Source organism: Taudactylus pleione, unplaced genomic scaffold, assembly GCF_031769625.1.
Source record: "Taudactylus pleione unplaced genomic scaffold, aTauple2 ptg000070l, whole genome shotgun sequence".
NCBI classification, from domain to species: Eukaryota; Metazoa; Chordata; class Amphibia; order Anura; family Myobatrachidae; genus Taudactylus; species Taudactylus pleione.
Genome location: NW_028284472.1, coordinates 985,608 through 1,007,848, shown reverse-complemented (window position 1 = coordinate 1,007,848; position 22,241 = coordinate 985,608). Strand labels below are relative to the sequence as shown.

At 36.8% G+C, this 22,241-nt stretch overlaps 8 non-coding genes across 8 annotated transcripts; all 8 read left to right on the top strand.

The window, feature by feature from the left end:
• The first annotated feature begins 693 nt into the window (after nt 1-693).
• On the top strand, nt 694-765 carry TRNAA-UGC (transfer RNA alanine (anticodon UGC)). Its single transcript has one exon. It is a non-coding gene; the product is annotated as a tRNA-Ala (tRNA).
• An 850-nt stretch (nt 766-1,615) lies between these two features.
• On the top strand, nt 1,616-1,687 carry TRNAA-UGC (transfer RNA alanine (anticodon UGC)). Its single transcript has one exon. It is a non-coding gene; the product is annotated as a tRNA-Ala (tRNA).
• A 3,600-nt stretch (nt 1,688-5,287) lies between these two features.
• Nucleotides 5,288-5,359, top strand: TRNAA-UGC (transfer RNA alanine (anticodon UGC)). Its single transcript has one exon. It is a non-coding gene; the product is annotated as a tRNA-Ala (tRNA).
• A 1,761-nt stretch (nt 5,360-7,120) lies between these two features.
• Nucleotides 7,121-7,192, top strand: TRNAA-UGC (transfer RNA alanine (anticodon UGC)). Its single transcript has one exon. It is a non-coding gene; the product is annotated as a tRNA-Ala (tRNA).
• An 850-nt stretch (nt 7,193-8,042) lies between these two features.
• TRNAA-UGC (transfer RNA alanine (anticodon UGC)) lies at nt 8,043-8,114 on the top strand. The gene has a single exon. It is a non-coding gene; the product is annotated as a tRNA-Ala (tRNA).
• A 5,433-nt stretch (nt 8,115-13,547) lies between these two features.
• TRNAA-UGC (transfer RNA alanine (anticodon UGC)) lies at nt 13,548-13,619 on the top strand. Its single transcript has one exon. It is a non-coding gene; the product is annotated as a tRNA-Ala (tRNA).
• Nucleotides 13,620-16,302: 2,683 nt separating this feature from the next.
• On the top strand, nt 16,303-16,374 carry TRNAA-UGC (transfer RNA alanine (anticodon UGC)). Its single transcript has one exon. It is a non-coding gene; the product is annotated as a tRNA-Ala (tRNA).
• A 3,601-nt stretch (nt 16,375-19,975) lies between these two features.
• On the top strand, nt 19,976-20,047 carry TRNAA-UGC (transfer RNA alanine (anticodon UGC)). Its single transcript has one exon. It is a non-coding gene; the product is annotated as a tRNA-Ala (tRNA).
• Nucleotides 20,048-22,241: the final 2,194 nt, after the last annotated feature.

Below are 22,241 nucleotides of genomic sequence, written 5' to 3'. Positions count from 1 at the left end.
CATTTTTCAAAGTAAAGTTCCCATTGAATGCCTATTGCCATTCTCCTACACTGAGGGAAAACATATGGTAAGTATGAAATAGTTTTTTTATTTTCAGTGGGAACTGAAGGCGACTACCCGAGCAAAGTTTAATAAAAGAGCAAGACAAATAATATAGCAAAACTAAAAGATTAAGATTGAGAGACAAGTTCAAACACTTTGTGAACAAAAAGAGGATGGACATTGGCTTGGAGGGCAAGCACTTAATGAAATTCAAAGCATGGAATGATGACAACATATCAACTCTAGATAGATTGTCTGGTGAAGCATTAGATAGCAATGCCCAAGAGGCAATCATAGCATGCATCCTTTGTGCACTTCTACTAAGTTCTGACACTGATGACCAAAGAGAATGTAAGAAAGCCCTCTAGTTAGCAAATCTTGTTCAATATCCACACCATTCATTAGTAAAAGTAGGGGATTCTGATGATAAACCAGTCTCTGATGGAGAACTTTAAGAGCATTCCAATGTTCGGAATGGGCATCTACTTGCATTCTCATCAGACATGAAAACCATAAATTCCTTGAAGTCAAGCATGGTATAATGGTTATACTTCCATCTTCTAAGATATCCCTAATAACACTGAAAAGTAGTAAATCTCTAGTGAAATGTAAAGCTGCAAACACTTGTGCATAAAAACATAGCAATTCTAAGGTGATGTAGCTCAGTGGTAGAGCGCATGCTTTGCATGTATGAGGGCCCGGGTTCAATACCCGGCATCTCCATGTTTTGCAAAATGCAGCTTTTTACCATATGTAAACTCTCTAGAAGAGCCACAGATAACAAGCAATCCAATAAAAGTTCTCTACAGCAATAGTCAAAGTTGAATACAAATCATAAAAAATCAATCAAATATGATTATATTCAACATCGTCTTCATACCATTTTTCAAAGTAAAGTTCCCATTGAATGCCTATTGTCATTCTCCTACACTGTGGGAAAACATATAGTAAGTAGGAAATAGATTTTTTATTTTCAGTGGGAACTGAAGGCGACTACCCGAGCAAAGTTTAATAAAAGAGCGAGACAAATAATATAGTAAAACTAATTGATTAAGATTGAGAGACAAGTTCAAACACTTTGTGAACAAAAAGAGGATGGACATGGGCTTGGAGGGCAAGCACTTAATGAAATTTCAAAGCATGGAATGATGACAACTTATCAACTCTAGATAGATTGTCTGGTGAAGCATTAGCTAGCAAGCCCAAGAGGCAGTCATAGCATGCATCCTTTGTGCCCTTCTACTAAATTCTGACACTGATGATCAAACAGAATGTAAGAAAGCCCTCTAGTTAGCAAAACTTGATCAATATCTACACCATTCATTAGTAAAAGTAGGGGATTCTGATGATAAACCAGTCTCTGATGGAGAACTTTAAGAGCATTCCAAAGTTCGGAATGGGCATCTCCATGCATTCTCATCAGCCATGAAAACCATAAAGTCCTTGAAGTCAAGCATGGTATAATGGTTATACTTCCATCTTCTAAGATATCCCTAATAACACTGAAAAGGAGTAAATCTCTAGTGAAATGTAAAGCTGCAATCACTTGTGCATAAGAACATAGCAATTCTAAGGGGATGTAGCTCAGTGGTAGAGCGCATGCTTTGCATGTATGAGGCCCCGGGTTCAATACCCGGCATCTCCATGTTTTGCAAAATGCAGCTTTTTACCATATGTAAACTCTCTAGAATAGCCACAGATAACAAGCAATCCAATAAAAGTACTCTACAGCAATAGTCAAAGTTGAACACAAATCATAAAAAATCAATCAAATATGATTATATTCAACATCGTCTTCATACCATTTTTCAAAGTAAAGTTCCCATTGAATGCCTATTGCCATTCTCCTACACTGAGGGAAAACATATGGTAAGTAGGAAATAGATTTTTTATTTTCAGTGGGAACTGAAGGCGACTACCTGAGCAAAGTTTAATAAAAGAGCGAGACAAATAATATAGTAAAACTAATTGATTAAGATTGAGAGACAAGTTCAAACACTTTGTGAACATAAAGAGGATGGACAAGGGCTTGGAGGGCAAGCACTTAATGAAATTTCAAAGCATGGAATGATGACAACATATCAACTCTAGATAGATTGTCTGGTGAAGCATTAGTTAGCAGTGCCCAAGAGGCAGTCATAGCATGCATCCTTTGTGCCCTTCTACTAAATTCTGACACTGATGACCAAACAGAATGTAAGAATGCCCTCTAGTCAGCAAAACTTGATCAATATCTACACCATTCATTAGTAAAAGTAGAAGATTCTGATGATAAACCAGTCTCTGATGGAGAACTTTAAGAGCATTCCAATGTTTGGAATGGGCATCTCCATGCATTCTCATCAGCCATGAAAACCATAAAGTCCTTGAAGTCAAGCATGGTATAATGGTTATTCTTCCATCCTCTAAGATGTCCCTAATAACACTGAAAAGTAGTAAATCTCTAGTGAAATGTAAAGCTGCAATCACTTGTGCATAAGAAAATAGCAGCTCCTAGGGGATGTAGCTCAGTGGTAGAGCACATGCTTTGCTTTGCACCGAGTTCATTCCCCGGCATCTCCATGTTTTGCAAAATGCAGCTTTTTACCATATGTAAACTCTCTAGAAGAGCCACAGATAACAAGCAATCAAATAAAAGTACTCTACAGAAACAGTCAAAGTTGAATACAAATCTTAAAAAATCAATCAAATATGATTATATTCAACATCGTCTTCATACCATTTTTCAAAGTAAAGTTCCCATTGAATGCCTATAGCCATTCTCCTACACTGAGGGAAAACATATGGTAAGTAGGAAATAGATTTTTTATTTTCAGTGGGAACTGAAGGTGACTACCTGAGCAAAGTTTAATAAAAGAGCGAGACAAATAATATAGTAAAACTAATTGATTAAGATTGAGAGACAAGTTCAAACACTTTGTGAACAAAAAGAGGATGGACATGGGCTTGGAGGGCAAGCACTTAATGAAATTTCAAAGCATGGAATGATGACAACATATCAACTCTAGATAGATTGTCTGGTGAAGCATTAGCTAGCAAGCCCAAGAGGCAGTCATAGCATGCATCCTTTGTGCCCTTCTACTAAATTCTGACACTGATGACCAAACAGAATGTAAGAAAGCCCTCTAGTTAGCAAAACTTGATCAATATCTACACCATTCATTAGTAAAAGTAGGGGATTCTGATGATAAACCAGTTTCTGATGGAGAACTTTAAGAGCATTCCAATGTTTGGAATGGGCATCTCCTTGCATTCTCATCAGCCATTAAAACCATAAAGTCCTTGAAGTCAAGCATGGTATAATGGTTATTCTTCCATCCTCTAAGATGTCCCTAATAACACTGAAAAGTAGTAAATCTCTAGTGAAATGTAAAGCTGCAATCACTTGTGCATAAGAAAATAGCAGCTCCTAGGGGATGTAGCTCAGTGGTAGAGCACATGCTTTGCTTTGCACCGAGTTCATTCCCCGGCATCTCCATGTTTTGCAAAATGCAGCTTTTTACCATATGTAAACTCTCTAGAAGAGCCACAGATAACAAGCAATCAAATAAAAGTACTCTACAGCAACAGTCAAAGTTGAATACAAATCTTAAAAAATCAATCAAATATGATTATATTCAACATTGTCTTCATTCCATTTTTCAAAGTAAAGTTCCCATTGAATGCCTATTGCCATTCTCCTACACTGAGGGAAAACATATGGTAAGTAGGAAATAGATTTTTTATTTTCAGTGGGAACTGAAGGCGACTACCTGAGCAAAGTTTAATAAAAGAGCGAGACAAATAATATAGTAAAACTAATTGATTAAGATTGAGAGACAAGTTCAAACACTTTGTGAACAAAAAGAGGATGGACATGGGCTTGGAGGGCAAGCACTTAATGAAATTCAAAGCATGGAATGATGACAACATATCAACTCTAGATAGATTGTCTGGTGAAGCATTAGATAGCAATGCCCAAGAGGCAATCATAGCATGCATCCTTTGTGCACTTCTACTAAGTTCTGACACTGATGACCAAAGAGAATGTAAGAAAGCCCTCTAGTTAGCAAATCTTGTTCAATATCCACACCATTCATTAGTAAAAGTAGGGGATTCTGATGATAAACCAGTCTCTGATGGAGAACTTTAAGAGCATTCCAATGTTCGGAATGGGCATCTACTTGCATTCTCATCAGACATGAAAACCATAAATTCCTTGAAGTCAAGCATGGTATAATGGTTATACTTCCATCTTCTAAGATATCCAAAATAACACTGAAAAGTAGTAAATCTCTAGTGAAATGTAAAGCTGCAATCACTTGTGCATAAGAACATAGCAATTCTAAGGGGATGTAGCTCAGTGGTAGAGCACATGCTTTGCTTTGCACCGAGTTCATTCCCCGGCATCTCCATGTTTTGCAAAATGCAGCTTTTTACCATATGTAAACTCTCTAGAAGAGCCACAGATAACAAGCAATCAAATAAAAGTACTCTACAGCAACAGTCAAAGTTGAATACAAATCTTAAAAAATCAATCAAATATGATTATATTCAACATTGTCTTCATTCCATTTTTCAAAGTAAAGTTCCCATTGAATGCCTATTGCCATTCTCCTACACTGAGGGAAAACATATGGTAAGTATGAAATAGTTTTTTTATTTTCAGTTGGAACTGAAGGCGACTACCCGAGCAAAGTTTAATAAAAGAGCGAGACAAATAATATAGCAAAACTAATTGATTAAGATTGAGAGACAAGTTCAAACACTTTGTGAACAAAAAGAGGATGGACATGGGCTTGGAGGGCAAGCACTTAATGAAATTTCAAAGCATGGAATGATGACAACATATCAACTCTAGATAGATTGTCTGGTGAAGCATTAGATAGCAATGCCCAAGAGGCAATCATAGCATGCATCCTTTGTGCACTTCTACTAAGTTCTGACACTGATGACCAAAGAGAATGTAAGAAAGCCCTCTAGTTAGCAAATCTTGTTCAATATCCACACCATTCATTAGTAAAAGTAGGGGATTCTGATGATAAACCAGTCTCTGATGGAGAACTTTAAGAGCATTCCAATGTTCGGAATGGGCATCTACTTGCATTCTCATCAGACATGAAAACCATAAATTCCTTGAAGTCAAGCATGGTATAATGGTTATACTTCCATCTTCTAAGATATCACTAATAACACTGAAAAGTAGTAAATCTCTAGTGAAATGTAAAGCTGCAATCACTTGTGCATAAAAACATAGCAATTCTAAGGGGATGTAGCTCAGTGGTAGAGCGCATGCTTTGCATGTATGAGGCCCCGGGTTCAATACCCGGCATCTCCATGTTTTGCAAAATGCAGCTTTTTACCATACTCTCTAGAAGAGCCACAGATAACAAGCAATCCAATAAAAGTTCTCTACAGCAATAGTCAAAGTTGAATACAAATCATAAAAAATCAATCAAATATGATTATATTCAACATCGTCTTCATACCATTTTTCAAAGTAAAGTTCCCATTGAATGCCTATTGTCATTCTCCTACACTGTGGGAAAACAATATAGTAAGTAGGAAATAGATTTTTTATTTTCAGTGGGAACTGAAGGTTACAACCCGAGCAAAGTTTAATAAAAGTGTGAGACAAATAATATAGTAAAACTAATTGATTAAGATTGAGAGACAAGTTCAAACACTTTGTGAACAAAAAGAGGATGGACATGGGCTTGGAGGGCAAGCACTTAATGAAATTTCAAAGCATGGAATGATGACAACATATCAACTCTAGATAGATTGTCTGGTGAAGCATTAGCTAGCAAGCCCAAGAGGCAGTCATAGCATGCATCCTTTGTGCCCTTCTACTAAATTCTGACACTGATGACCAAACAGAATGTAAGAATGCCCTCTAGTTAGCAAAACTTGATCAATATCTACACCATTCATTAGTAAAAGTAGGGGATTCTGATGATAAACCAGTCTCTGATGGAGAACTTTAAGAGCATTCCAATGTTTGGAATGGACATCTCCTTGCATTCTCATCAGCCATGAAAACCATAAAGTCCTTGAAGTCAAGCATGGTATAATGGTTATTCTTCCATCCTCTAAGATGTCCCTAATAACACTGAAAAGTAGTAAATCTCTAGTGAAATGTAAAGCTGCAATCACTTGTGCATAAGAAAATAGCAGCTCCTAGGGGATGTAGCTCAGTGGTAGAGCACATGCTTTGCTTTGCACCGAGTTCATTCCCCGGCATCTCCATGTTTTGCAAAATGCAGCTTTTTACCATATGTAAACTCTCTAGAAGAGCCACAGATAACAAGCAATCAAATAAAAGTACTCTACAGCAACAGTCAAAGTTGAATACAAATTTTAAAAAATCAATCAAATATGATTATATTCAACATTGTTTTCATTCCATTTTTCAAAGTAAAGTTCCCATTGAATGCCTATTGCCATTCTCCTACACTGAGGGAAAACATATGGTAAGTATGAAATAGTTTTTTTATTTTCAGTGGGAACTGAAGGCGACTACCCGAGCAAAGTTTAATAAAAGAGCAAGACAAATAATATAGCAAAACTAAAAGATTAAGATTGAGAGACAAGTTCAAACACTTTGTGAACAAAAAGAGGATGGACATTGGCTTGGAGGGCAAGCACTTAATGAAATTCAAAGCATGGAATGATGACAACATATCAACTCTAGATAGATTGTCTGGTGAAGCATTAGATAGCAATGCCCAAGAGGCAATCATAGCATGCATCCTTTGTGCACTTCTACTAAGTTCTGACACTGATGACCAAAGAGAATGTAAGAAAGCCCTCTAGTTAGCAAATCTTGTTCAATATCCACACCATTCATTAGTAAAAGTAGGGGATTCTGATGATAAACCAGTCTCTGATGGAGAACTTTAAGAGCATTCCAATGTTCGGAATGGGCATCTACTTGCATTCTCATCAGACATGAAAACCATAAATTCCTTGAAGTCAAGCATGGTATAATGGTTATACTTCCATCTTCTAAGATATCCCTAATAACACTGAAAAGTAGTAAATCTCTAGTGAAATGTAAAGCTGCAAACACTTGTGCATAAAAACATAGCAATTCTAAGGTGATGTAGCTCAGTGGTAGAGCGCATGCTTTGCATGTATGAGGGCCCGGGTTCAATACCCGGCATCTCCATGTTTTGCAAAATGCAGCTTTTTACCATATGTAAACTCTCTAGAAGAGCCACAGATAACAAGCAATCCAATAAAAGTTCTCTACAGCAATAGTCAAAGTTGAATACAAATCATAAAAAATCAATCAAATATGATTATATTCAACATCGTCTTCATACCATTTTTCAAAGTAAAGTTCCCATTGAATGCCTATTGTCATTCTCCTACACTGTGGGAAAACATATAGTAAGTAGGAAATAGATTTTTTATTTTCAGTGGGAACTGAAGGCGACTACCCGAGCAAAGTTTAATAAAAGAGCGAGACAAATAATATAGTAAAACTAATTGATTAAGATTGAGAGACAAGTTCAAACACTTTGTGAACAAAAAGAGGATGGACATGGGCTTGGAGGGCAAGCACTTAATGAAATTTCAAAGCATGGAATGATGACAACTTATCAACTCTAGATAGATTGTCTGGTGAAGCATTAGCTAGCAAGCCCAAGAGGCAGTCATAGCATGCATCCTTTGTGCCCTTCTACTAAATTCTGACACTGATGATCAAACAGAATGTAAGAAAGCCCTCTAGTTAGCAAAACTTGATCAATATCTACACCATTCATTAGTAAAAGTAGGGGATTCTGATGATAAACCAGTCTCTGATGGAGAACTTTAAGAGCATTCCAAAGTTCGGAATGGGCATCTCCATGCATTCTCATCAGCCATGAAAACCATAAAGTCCTTGAAGTCAAGCATGGTATAATGGTTATACTTCCATCTTCTAAGATATCCCTAATAACACTGAAAAGGAGTAAATCTCTAGTGAAATGTAAAGCTGCAATCACTTGTGCATAAGAACATAGCAATTCTAAGGGGATGTAGCTCAGTGGTAGAGCGCATGCTTTGCATGTATGAGGCCCCGGGTTCAATACCCGGCATCTCCATGTTTTGCAAAATGCAGCTTTTTACCATATGTAAACTCTCTAGAATAGCCACAGATAACAAGCAATCCAATAAAAGTACTCTACAGCAATAGTCAAAGTTGAACACAAATCATAAAAAATCAATCAAATATGATTATATTCAACATCGTCTTCATACCATTTTTCAAAGTAAAGTTCCCATTGAATGCCTATTGCCATTCTCCTACACTGAGGGAAAACATATGGTAAGTAGGAAATAGATTTTTTATTTTCAGTGGGAACTGAAGGCGACTACCTGAGCAAAGTTTAATAAAAGAGCGAGACAAATAATATAGTAAAACTAATTGATTAAGATTGAGAGACAAGTTCAAACACTTTGTGAACATAAAGAGGATGGACAAGGGCTTGGAGGGCAAGCACTTAATGAAATTTCAAAGCATGGAATGATGACAACATATCAACTCTAGATAGATTGTCTGGTGAAGCATTAGTTAGCAGTGCCCAAGAGGCAGTCATAGCATGCATCCTTTGTGCCCTTCTACTAAATTCTGACACTGATGACCAAACAGAATGTAAGAATGCCCTCTAGTCAGCAAAACTTGATCAATATCTACACCATTCATTAGTAAAAGTAGAAGATTCTGATGATAAACCAGTCTCTGATGGAGAACTTTAAGAGCATTCCAATGTTTGGAATGGGCATCTCCATGCATTCTCATCAGCCATGAAAACCATAAAGTCCTTGAAGTCAAGCATGGTATAATGGTTATTCTTCCATCCTCTAAGATGTCCCTAATAACACTGAAAAGTAGTAAATCTCTAGTGAAATGTAAAGCTGCAATCACTTGTGCATAAGAAAATAGCAGCTCCTAGGGGATGTAGCTCAGTGGTAGAGCACATGCTTTGCTTTGCACCGAGTTCATTCCCCGGCATCTCCATGTTTTGCAAAATGCAGCTTTTTACCATATGTAAACTCTCTAGAAGAGCCACAGATAACAAGCAATCAAATAAAAGTACTCTACAGAAACAGTCAAAGTTGAATACAAATCTTAAAAAATCAATCAAATATGATTATATTCAACATCGTCTTCATACCATTTTTCAAAGTAAAGTTCCCATTGAATGCCTATAGCCATTCTCCTACACTGAGGGAAAACATATGGTAAGTAGGAAATAGATTTTTTATTTTCAGTGGGAACTGAAGGTGACTACCTGAGCAAAGTTTAATAAAAGAGCGAGACAAATAATATAGTAAAACTAATTGATTAAGATTGAGAGACAAGTTCAAACACTTTGTGAACAAAAAGAGGATGGACATGGGCTTGGAGGGCAAGCACTTAATGAAATTTCAAAGCATGGAATGATGACAACATATCAACTCTAGATAGATTGTCTGGTGAAGCATTAGCTAGCAAGCCCAAGAGGCAGTCATAGCATGCATCCTTTGTGCCCTTCTACTAAATTCTGACACTGATGACCAAACAGAATGTAAGAAAGCCCTCTAGTTAGCAAAACTTGATCAATATCTACACCATTCATTAGTAAAAGTAGGGGATTCTGATGATAAACCAGTTTCTGATGGAGAACTTTAAGAGCATTCCAATGTTTGGAATGGGCATCTCCTTGCATTCTCATCAGCCATTAAAACCATAAAGTCCTTGAAGTCAAGCATGGTATAATGGTTATTCTTCCATCCTCTAAGATGTCCCTAATAACACTGAAAAGTAGTAAATCTCTAGTGAAATGTAAAGCTGCAATCACTTGTGCATAAGAAAATAGCAGCTCCTAGGGGATGTAGCTCAGTGGTAGAGCACATGCTTTGCTTTGCACCGAGTTCATTCCCCGGCATCTCCATGTTTTGCAAAATGCAGCTTTTTACCATATGTAAACTCTCTAGAAGAGCCACAGATAACAAGCAATCAAATAAAAGTACTCTACAGCAACAGTCAAAGTTGAATACAAATCTTAAAAAATCAATCAAATATGATTATATTCAACATTGTCTTCATTCCATTTTTCAAAGTAAAGTTCCCATTGAATGCCTATTGCCATTCTCCTACACTGAGGGAAAACATATGGTAAGTAGGAAATAGATTTTTTATTTTCAGTGGGAACTGAAGGCGACTACCTGAGCAAAGTTTAATAAAAGAGCGAGACAAATAATATAGTAAAACTAATTGATTAAGATTGAGAGACAAGTTCAAACACTTTGTGAACAAAAAGAGGATGGACAAGGGCTTGGAGGGCAAGCACTTAATGAAATTTCAAAGCATGGAATGATGACAACATATCAACTCTAGATAGATTGTCTGGTGAAGCATTAGTTAGCAGTGCCCAAGAGGCAGTCATAGCATGCATCCTTTGTGCCCTTCTACTAAATTCTGACACTGATGACCAAACAGAATGTAAGAATGCCCTCTAGTTAGCAAAACTTGATCAATATCTACACCATTCATTAGTAAAAGTAGGGGATTCTGATGATAAACCAGTCTCTGATGGAGAACTTTAAGAGCATTCCAATGTTTGGAATGGGCATCTCCTTGCATTCTCATCAGCCATGAAAACCATAAAGTCCTTGAAGTCAAGCATGGTATAATGGTTATTCTTCCATCCTCTAAGATGTCCCTAATAACACTGAAAAGTAGTAAATCTCTAGTGAAATGTAAAGCTGCAATCACTTGTGCATAAGAAAATAGCAGCTCCTAGGGGATGTAGCTCAGTGGTAGAGCACATGCTTTGCTTTGCACGGAGTTCATTCCCCGGCATCTCCATGTTTTGCAAAATGCAGCTTTTTACCATATGTAAACTCTCTAGAAGAGCCACAGATAACAAGCAAACCAATAAAAGTACTCTACAGCAATAGTCAAAGTTGAATACAAATCTTAAAAAATCAATCAAATATGATTATATTCAACATCGTCTTCATACCATTTTTCAAAGTAAAGTTCCCATTGAATGCCTATAGCCATTCTCCTACACTGAGGGAAAACATATGGTAAGTAGGAAATAGATTTTTTATTTTCAGTGGGAACTGAATTTGACTACCTGAGCAAAGTTTAATAAAAGAGCGAGACAAATAATATAGTAAAACTAATTGATTAAGATTGAGAGACAAGTTCAAACACTTTGTGAACAAAAAGAGGATGGACATGGGCTTGGAGGGCAAGCACTTAATGAAATTTCAAAGCATGGAATGATGACAACATATCAACTCTAGATAGATTGTCTGGTGAAGCATTAGCTAGCAAGCCCAAGAGGCAGTCATAGCATGCATCCTTTCTGCCCTTCTACTAAATTCTGACACTGATGACCAAACAGAATGTAAGAAAGCCCTCTAGTTAGCAAAACTTGATCAATATCTACACCATTCATTAGTAAAAGTAAGGGATTCTGATGATAAACCAGTCTCTGATGGAGAACTTTAAGAGCATTCCAATGTTTGGAATGGGCATCTCCTTGCATTCTCATCAGCCATGAAAACCATAAAGTCCTTGAAATCCAGCAAGGTATAATGGTTATCCTTCCATCCTCTAAGATGTCCCTAATAACACTGAAAAGTAGTAAATCTCTAGTGAAATGTAAAGATGTAATCACTTGTGCATAAGAAAATAGCAGCTCCTAGGGGATGTAGCTCAGTGGTAGAGCGCATGCTTTGCTTTGCACCGAGTTCATTCCCCGGCATCTCCATGTTTTGCAAAATACAGCTTTTTACCATATGTAAACTCTCTAGAAGAGCCACAGATAACAGGCAAACCAATAAAAGTACTCTACAGCAATAGTCAAAGTTGAATACAAATCATAAAAAATCAATCAACTATGATTATATTCAACATTGTCTTCATTCCATTTTTCAAAGTAAAGTTCCCATTGAATGCCTATTACCATTCTCCTACACTGAGGGAAAACATATGGTAAGTATGAAATAGTTTTTTTATTTTCAGTTGGAACTGAAGGCGACTACCCGAGCAAAGTTTAATAAAAGAGCGAGACAAATAATATAGCAAAACTAATTGATTAAGATTGAGAGACAAGTTCAAACACTTTGTGAACAAAAAGAGGATGGACATGGGCTTGGAGGGCAAGCACTTAATGAAATTCAAAGCATGGAATGATGACAACATATCAACTCTAGATAGATTGTCTGGTGAAGCATTAGATAGCAATGCCCAAGAGGCAATCATAGCATGCATCCTTTGTGCACTTCTACTAAGTTCTGACACTGATGACCAAAGAGAATGTAAGAAAGCCCTCTAGTTAGCAAATCTTGTTCAATATCCACACCATTCATTAGTAAAAGTAGGGGATTCTGATGATAAACCAGTCTCTGATGGAGAACTTTAAGAGCATTCCAATGTTCGGAATGGGCATCTACTTGCATTCTCATCAGACATGAAAACCATAAATTCCTTGAAGTCAAGCATGGTATAATGGTTATACTTCCATCTTCTAAGATATCCAAAATAACACTGAAAAGTAGTAAATCTCTAGTGAAATGTAAAGCTGCAATCACTTGTGCATAAGAACATAGCAATTCTAAGGGGATGTAGCTCAGTGGTAGAGCACATGCTTTGCTTTGCACCGAGTTCATTCCCCGGCATCTCCATGTTTTGCAAAATGCAGCTTTTTACCATATGTAAACTCTCTAGAAGAGCCACAGATAACAAGCAATCAAATAAAAGTACTCTACAGCAACAGTCAAAGTTGAATACAAATCTTAAAAAATCAATCAAATATGATTATATTCAACATTGTCTTCATTCCATTTTTCAAAGTAAAGTTCCCATTGAATGCCTATTGCCATTCTCCTACACTGAGGGAAAACATATGGTAAGTATGAAATAGTTTTTTTATTTTCAGTTGGAACTGAAGGCGACTACCCGAGCAAAGTTTAATAAAAGAGCGAGACAAATAATATAGCAAAACTAATTGATTAAGATTGAGAGACAAGTTCAAACACTTTGTGAACAAAAAGAGGATGGACATGGGCTTGGAGGGCAAGCACTTAATGAAATTTCAAAGCATGGAATGATGACAACATATCAACTCTAGATAGATTGTCTGGTGAAGCATTAGATAGCAATGCCCAAGAGGCAATCATAGCATGCATCCTTTGTGCACTTCTACTAAGTTCTGACACTGATGACCAAAGAGAATGTAAGAAAGCCCTCTAGTTAGCAAATCTTGTTCAATATCCACACCATTCATTAGTAAAAGTAGGGGATTCTGATGATAAACCAGTCTCTGATGGAGAACTTTAAGAGCATTCCAATGTTCGGAATGGGCATCTACTTGCATTCTCATCAGACATGAAAACCATAAATTCCTTGAAGTCAAGCATGGTATAATGGTTATACTTCCATCTTCTAAGATATCCAAAATAACACTGAAAAGTAGTAAATCTCTAGTGAAATGTAAAGCTGCAATCACTTGTGCATAAGAACATAGCAATTCTAAGGGGATGTAGCTCAGTGGTAGAGCGCATGCTTTGCATGTATGAGGCCCCAGGTTCTATCCCCGGCATCTCCATGTTTTGCAAAATACAACTTTTTACCATATGTAAACTCTCTAGAAGAGCCACAGATATTAGGCAAACCAATAAAAGTACTCTACAGCAATAGTCAAAGTTGAATACAAATCAGAAAAAATCAATCAACTATGATTATATTCAACATTGTCTTCATTCCATTTTTCAAAGTAAAGTTCCCATTGAATGCCTATTGCCATTCTCCTACACTGAGGGAAAACATATGGTAAGTAGGAAATAGATTTTTTATTTTCAGTGGGAACTGAAGGCGACTACCTGAGCAAAGTTTAATAAAAGAGCGAGACAAATAATATAGTAAAACTAATTGATTAAGATTGAGAGACAAGTTCAAACACTTTGTGAACAAAAGGAGGATGGACAAGGGCTTGGAGGGCAAGCACTTAATGAAATTTCAAAGCATGGAATGATGACAACATATCAACTCTAGATAGATTGTCTGGTGAAGCATTAGCTAGCAAGCCCAAGAGGCAGTCATAGCATGCATCCTTTCTGCCCTTCTACTAAATTCTGACACTGATGACCAAACAGAATGTAAGAAAGCCCTCTAGTTAGCAAAACTTGATCAATATCTACACCATTCATTAGTAAAAGTAAGGGATTCTGATGATAAACCAGTCTCTGATGGAGAACTTTAAGAGCATTCCAATGTTTGGAATGGGCATCTCCTTGCATTCTCATCAGCCATGAAAACCATAAAGTCCTTGAAATCCAGCAAGGTATAATGGTTATCCTTCCATCCTCTAAGATGTCCCTAATAACACTGAAAAGTAGTAAATCTCTAGTGAAATGTAAAGATGTAATCACTTGTGCATAAGAAAATAGCAGCTCCTAGGGGATGTAGCTCAGTGGTAGAGCGCATGCTTTGCTTTGCACCGAGTTCATTCCCCGGCATCTCCATGTTTTGCAAAATACAGCTTTTTACCATATGTAAACTCTCTAGAAGAGCCACAGATAACAGGCAAACCAATAAAAGTACTCTACAGCAATAGTCAAAGTTGAATACAAATCATAAAAAATCAATCAACTATGATTATATTCAACATTGTCTTCATTCCATTTTTCAAAGTAAAGTTCCCATTGAATGCCTATTACCATTCTCCTACACTGAGGGAAAACATATGGTAAGTATGAAATAGTTTTTTTATTTTCAGTTGGAACTGAAGGCGACTACCCGAGCAAAGTTTAATAAAAGAGCGAGACAAATAATATAGCAAAACTAATTGATTAAGATTGAGAGACAAGTTCAAACACTTTGTGAACAAAAAGAGGATGGACATGGGCTTGGAGGGCAAGCACTTAATGAAATTCAAAGCATGGAATGATGACAACATATCAACTCTAGATAGATTGTCTGGTGAAGCATTAGATAGCAATGCCCAAGAGGCAATCATAGCATGCATCCTTTGTGCACTTCTACTAAGTTCTGACACTGATGACCAAAGAGAATGTAAGAAAGCCCTCTAGTTAGCAAATCTTGTTCAATATCCACACCATTCATTAGTAAAAGTAGGGGATTCTGATGATAAACCAGTCTCTGATGGAGAACTTTAAGAGCATTCCAATGTTCGGAATGGGCATCTACTTGCATTCTCATCAGACATGAAAACCATAAATTCCTTGAAGTCAAGCATGGTATAATGGTTATACTTCCATCTTCTAAGATATCCAAAATAACACTGAAAAGTAGTAAATCTCTAGTGAAATGTAAAGCTGCAATCACTTGTGCATAAGAACATAGCAATTCTAAGGGGATGTAGCTCAGTGGTAGAGCACATGCTTTGCTTTGCACCGAGTTCATTCCCCGGCATCTCCATGTTTTGCAAAATGCAGCTTTTTACCATATGTAAACTCTCTAGAAGAGCCACAGATAACAAGCAATCAAATAAAAGTACTCTACAGCAACAGTCAAAGTTGAATACAAATCTTAAAAAATCAATCAAATATGATTATATTCAACATTGTCTTCATTCCATTTTTCAAAGTAAAGTTCCCATTGAATGCCTATTGCCATTCTCCTACACTGAGGGAAAACATATGGTAAGTATGAAATAGTTTTTTTATTTTCAGTTGGAACTGAAGGCGACTACCCGAGCAAAGTTTAATAAAAGAGCGAGACAAATAATATAGCAAAACTAATTGATTAAGATTGAGAGACAAGTTCAAACACTTTGTGAACAAAAAGAGGATGGACATGGGCTTGGAGGGCAAGCACTTAATGAAATTTCAAAGCATGGAATGATGACAACATATCAACTCTAGATAGATTGTCTGGTGAAGCATTAGATAGCAATGCCCAAGAGGCAATCATAGCATGCATCCTTTGTGCACTTCTACTAAGTTCTGACACTGATGACCAAAGAGAATGTAAGAAAGCCCTCTAGTTAGCAAATCTTGTTCAATATCCACACCATTCATTAGTAAAAGTAGGGGATTCTGATGATAAACCAGTCTCTGATGGAGAACTTTAAGAGCATTCCAATGTTCGGAATGGGCATCTACTTGCATTCTCATCAGACATGAAAACCATAAATTCCTTGAAGTCAAGCATGGTATAATGGTTATACTTCCATCTTCTAAGATATCCAAAATAACACTGAAAAGTAGTAAATCTCTAGTGAAATGTAAAGCTGCAATCACTTGTGCATAAGAACATAGCAATTCTAAGGGGATGTAGCTCAGTGGTAGAGCGCATGCTTTGCATGTATGAGGCCCCAGGTTCTATCCCCGGCATCTCCATGTTTTGCAAAATACAACTTTTTACCATATGTAAACTCTCTAGAAGAGCCACAGATATTAGGCAAACCAATAAAAGTACTCTACAGCAATAGTCAAAGTTGAATACAAATCAGAAAAAATCAATCAACTATGATTATATTCAACATTGTCTTCATTCCATTTTTCAAAGTAAAGTTCCCATTGAATGCCTATTGCCATTCTCCTACACTGAGGGAAAACATATGGTAAGTAGGAAATAGATTTTTTATTTTCAGTGGGAACTGAAGGCGACTACCTGAGCAAAGTTTAATAAAAGAGCGAGACAAATAATATAGTAAAACTAATTGATTAAGATTGAGAGACAAGTTCAAACACTTTGTGAACAAAAGGAGGATGGACAAGGGCTTGGAGGGCAAGCACTTAATGAAATTTCAAAGCATGGAATGATGACAACATATCAACTCTAGATAGATTGTCTGGTGAAGCATTAGTTAGCAGTGCCCAAGAGGCAGTCATAGCATGCATCCTTTGTGCCCTTCTACTAAATTCTGACACTGATGACCAAACAGAATGTAAGAATGCCCTCTAGTTAGCAAAACTTGATCAATATCAACACCATTCATTAGTAAAAGTAGGGGATTCTGATGATAAACCAGTCTCTGATGGAGAACTTTAAGAGCATTCCAATGTTTGGAATGGGCATCTCCTTGCATTCTCATCAGCCATGAAAACCATAAAGTCCTTGAAGTCAAGCATGGTATAATGGTTATTCTTCCATCCTCTAAGATGTCCCTAATAACACTGAAAAGTAGTAAATCTCTAGTGAAATGTAAAGCTGCAATCACTTGTGCATAAGAAAATAGCAGCTCCTAGGGGATGTAGCTCAGTGGTAGAGCACATGCTTTGCTTTGCACGGAGTTCATTCCCCGGCATCTCCATGTTTTGCAAAATGCAGCTTTTTACCATATGTAAACTCTCTAGAAGAGCCACAGATAACAAGCAAACCAATAAAAGTACTCTACAGCAATAGTCAAAGTTGAATACAAATCTTAAAAAATCAATCAAATATGATTATATTCAACATCGTCTTCATACCATTTTTCAAAGTAAAGTTCCCATTGAATGCCTATAACCATTCTCCTACACTGAGGGAAAACATATGGTAAGTAGGAAATAGATTTTTTATTTTCAGTGGGAACTGAAGGTGACTACCTGAGCAAAGTTTAATAAAAGAGCGAGACAAATAATATAGTAAAACTAATTGATTAAGATTGAGAGACAAGTTCAAACACTTTGTGAACAAAAAGAGGATGGACATGGGCTTGGAGGGCAAGCACTTAATGAAATTTCAAAGCATGGAATGATGACAGCATATCAACTCTAGATAGATTGTCTGGTGAAGCATTAGCTAGCAAGCCCAAGAGGCAGTCATAGCATGCATCCTTTGTGCCCTTCTACTAAATTCTGACACTGATGACCAAACAGAATGTAAGAAAGCCCTCTAGTTAGCAAAACTTGATCAATATCTACACCATTCATTAGTAAAAGTAGGGGATTCTGATGATAAACCAGTCTCTGATGGAGAACTTTAAGAGCATTCCAATGTTTGGAATGGGCATCTCCTTGCATTCTCATCAGCCATGAAAACCATAAAGTCCTTGAAATCCAGCAAGGTATAATGGTTATCCTTCCATCCTCTAAGATGTCCCTAATAACACTGAAAAGTAGTAAATCTCTAGTGAAATGTAAAGCTGTAATCACTTGTGCATAAGAAAATAGCAGCTCCTAGGGGATGTAGCTCAGTGGTAGAGCGCATGCTTTGCTTTGCACCGAATTCATTCCCTGGCATCTCCATGTTTTGCAAAATACAGCTTTTTACCATATGTAAACTCTCTAGAAGAGCCACAGATAACAGGCAAACCAATAAAAGTACTCTACAGCAATAGTCAAAGTTGAATACAAATCATAAAAAATCAATCAACTATGATTATATTCAACATTGTCTTCATTCCATTTTTCAAAGTAAAGTTCCCATTGAATGCCTATTACCATTCTCCTACACTGAGGGAAAACATATGGTAAGTATGAAATAGTTTTTTTATTTTCAGTTGGAACTGAAGGCGACTACCCGAGCAAAGTTTAATAAAAGAGCGAGACAAATAATATAGCAAAACTAATTGATTAAGATTGAGAGACAAGTTCAAACACTTTGTGAACAAAAAGAGGATGGACATGGGCTTGGAGGGCAAGCACTTAATGAAATTTCAAAGCATGGAATGATGACAACATATCAACTCTAGATAGATTGTCTGGTGAAGCATTAGATAGCAATGCCCAAGAGGCAATCATAGCATGCATCCTTTGTGCACTTCTACTAAGTTCTGACACTGATGACCAAAGAGAATGTAAGAAAGCCCTCTAGTTAGCAAATCTTGTTCAATATCCACACCATTCATTAGTAAAAGTAGGGGATTCTGATGATAAACCAGTCTCTGATGGAGAACTTTAAGAGCATTCCAATGTTCGGAATGGGCATCTACTTGCATTCTCATCAGACATGAAAACCATAAATTCCTTGAAGTCAAGCATGGTATAATGGTTATACTTCCATCTTCTAAGATATCCAAAATAACACTGAAAAGTAGTAAATCTCTAGTGAAATGTAAAGCTGCAATCACTTGTGCATAAGAACATAGCAATTCTAAGGGGATGTAGCTCAGTGGTAGAGCACATGCTTTGCTTTGCACCGAGTTCATTCCCCGGCATCTCCATGTTTTGCAAAATGCAGCTTTTTACCATATGTAAACTCTCTAGAAGAGCCACAGATAACAAGCAATCAAATAAAAGTACTCTACAGCAACAGTCAAAGTTGAATACAAATCTTAAAAAATCAATCAAATATGATTATATTCAACATTGTCTTCATTCCATTTTTCAAAGTAAAGTTCCCATTGAATGCCTATTGCCATTCTCCTACACTGAGGGAAAACATATAGTAAGTATGAAATAGTTTTTTTATTTTCAGTTGGAACTGAAGGCGACTACCCGAGTAAAGTTTAATAAAAGAGCGAGACAAATAATATAGCAAAACTAATTGATTAAGATTGAGAGACAAGTTCAAACACTTTGTGAACAAAAAGAGGATGGACATGGGCTTGGAGGGCAAGCACTTAATGAAATTTCAAAGCATGGAATGATGACAACATATCAACTCTAGATAGATTGTCTGGTGAAGCATTAGATAGCAATGCCCAAGAGGCAATCATAGCATGCATCCTTTGTGCACTTCTACTAAGTTCTGACACTGATGACCAAAGAGAATGTAAGAAAGCCCTCTAGTTAGCAAATCTTGTTCAATATCCACACCATTCATTAGTAAAAGTAGGGGATTCTGATGATAAACCAGTCTCTGATGGAGAACTTTAAGAGCATTCCAATGTTCGGAATGGGCATCTCCATGCATTCTCATCAGCCATGAAAACCATAAAGTCCTTGAAGTCAAGCATGGTATAATGGTTATACTTCCATCTTCTAAGATATCCCTAATAACACTGAAAAGTAGTAAATCTCTAGTGAAATGTAAAGCTGCAATCACTTGTGCATAAGAACATAGCAATTCTAAGGGGATGTAGCTCAGTGGTAGAGCGCATGCTTTGCATGTATGAGGCCCCGGGTTCAATACCCGGCATCTCCATGTTTTGCAAAATGCAGCTTTTTACCATATGTAAACTCTCTAGAAGAGCCACAGATAACAAGCAATCCAATAAAAGTACTCTACAGCAATAGTCAAAGTTGAATACAAATCATAAAGAATCAATCAAATATGATTATATTCAACATCGTCTTCATACCATTTTTCAAAGTAAAGTTCCCATTGAATGCCTATTGCCATTCTCATACACTGAGGGAAAACATATGGTAAGTAGGAAATAGATTTTTTATTTTCAGTGGGAACTGAAGGCGACTACCTGAGCAAAGTTTAATAAAAGAGCGAGACAAATAATATAATAAAACTAATTGATTAAGATTGAGAGACAAGTTCAAACACTTTGTGAACAAAAAGAGGATGGACAAGGGCTTGGAGGGCAAGCACTTAATGAAATTTCAAAGCATGGAATGATGACAACATATCAACTCTAGATAGATTGTCTGGTGAAGCATTAGTTAGCAATGCCCAAGAGGCAGTCATAGCATGCATCCTTTGTGCCCTTCTACTAAATTCTGACACTGGTGACCAAACAGAATGTAAGAATGCCCTCTAGTTAGCAAAACTTGATCAATATCTACACCATTCATTAGTAAAAGTAGGGGATTCTGATGATAAACCAGTCTCTGATGGAGAACTTTAAGAGCATTCCAATGTTTGGAATGGGCATCTCCTTGCATTCTCATCAGCCATGAAAACCATAAAGTCCTTGAAGTCAAGCATGGTATAATGGTTATTCTTCCATCCTCTAAGATGTCCCTAATAACACTGAAAAGTAGTAAATCTCTAGTGAAATGTAAAGCTGCAATCACTTGTGCATAAGAAAATAGCAGCTCCTAGGGGATGTAGCTCAGTGGTAGAGCACATGCTTTGCTTTGCACCGAGTTCATTCCCCGGCATCTCCATGTTTTGCAAAATGCAGCTTTTTACCATATGTAAACTCTCTAGAAGAGCCACAGATAACAAGCAATCAAATAAAAGTACTCTACAGCAACAGTCAAAGTTGAATACAAATCTTAAAAAATCAATCAAATATGATTATATTCAACATTGTCTTCATTCCATTTTTCAAAGTAAAGTTCCCATTGAATGCCTATTGCCATTCTCCTACACTGAGGGAAAACATATGGTAAGTATGAAATAGTTTTTTTATTTTCAGTTGGAACTGAAGGCGACTACCCGAGCAAAGTTTAATAAAAGAGCGAGACAAATAATATAGCAAAACTAATTGATTAAGATTGAGAGACAAGTTCAAACACTTTGTGAACAAAAAGAGGATGGACATGGGCTTGGAGGGCAAGCACTTAATGAAATTTCAAAGCATGGAATGATGACAACATATCAACTCTAGATAGATTGTCTGGTGAAGCATTAGATAGCAATGCCCAAGAGGCAATCATAGCATGCATCCTTTGTGCACTTCTACTAAGTTCTGACACTGATGACCAAAGAGAATGTAAGAAAGCCCTCTAGTTAGCAAATCTTGTTCAATATCCACACCATTCATTAGTAAAAGTAGGGGATTCTGATGATAAACCAGTCTCTGATGGAGAACTTTAAGAGCATTCCAATGTTCGGAATGGGCATCTACTTGCATTCTCATCAGACATGAAAACCATAAATTCCTTGAAGTCAAGCATGGTATAATGGTTATACTTCCATCTTCTAAGATATCCAAAATAACACTGAAAAGTAGTAAATCTCTAGTGAAATGTAAAGCTGCAATCACTTGTGCATAAGAACATAGCAATTCTAAGGGGATGTAGCTCAGTGGTAGAGCACATGCTTTGCTTTGCACCGAGTTCATTCCCCGGCATCTCCATGTTTTGCAAAATGCAGCTTTTTACCATATGTAAACTCTCTAGAAGAGCCACAGATAACAAGCAATCAAATAAAAGTACTCTACAGCAACAGTCAAAGTTGAATACAAATCTTAAAAAATCAATCAAATATGATTATATTCAACATTGTCTTCATTCCATTTTTCAAAGTAAAGTTCCCATTGAATGCCTATTGCAATTCTCCTACACTGAGGGAAAACATATGGTAAGTATGAAATAGTTTTTTTATTTTCAGTTGGAACTGAAGGCGACTACCCGAGCAAAGTTTAATAAAAGAGCGAGACAAATAATATAGCAAAACTAATTGATTAAGATTGAGAGACAAGTTCAAACACTTTGTG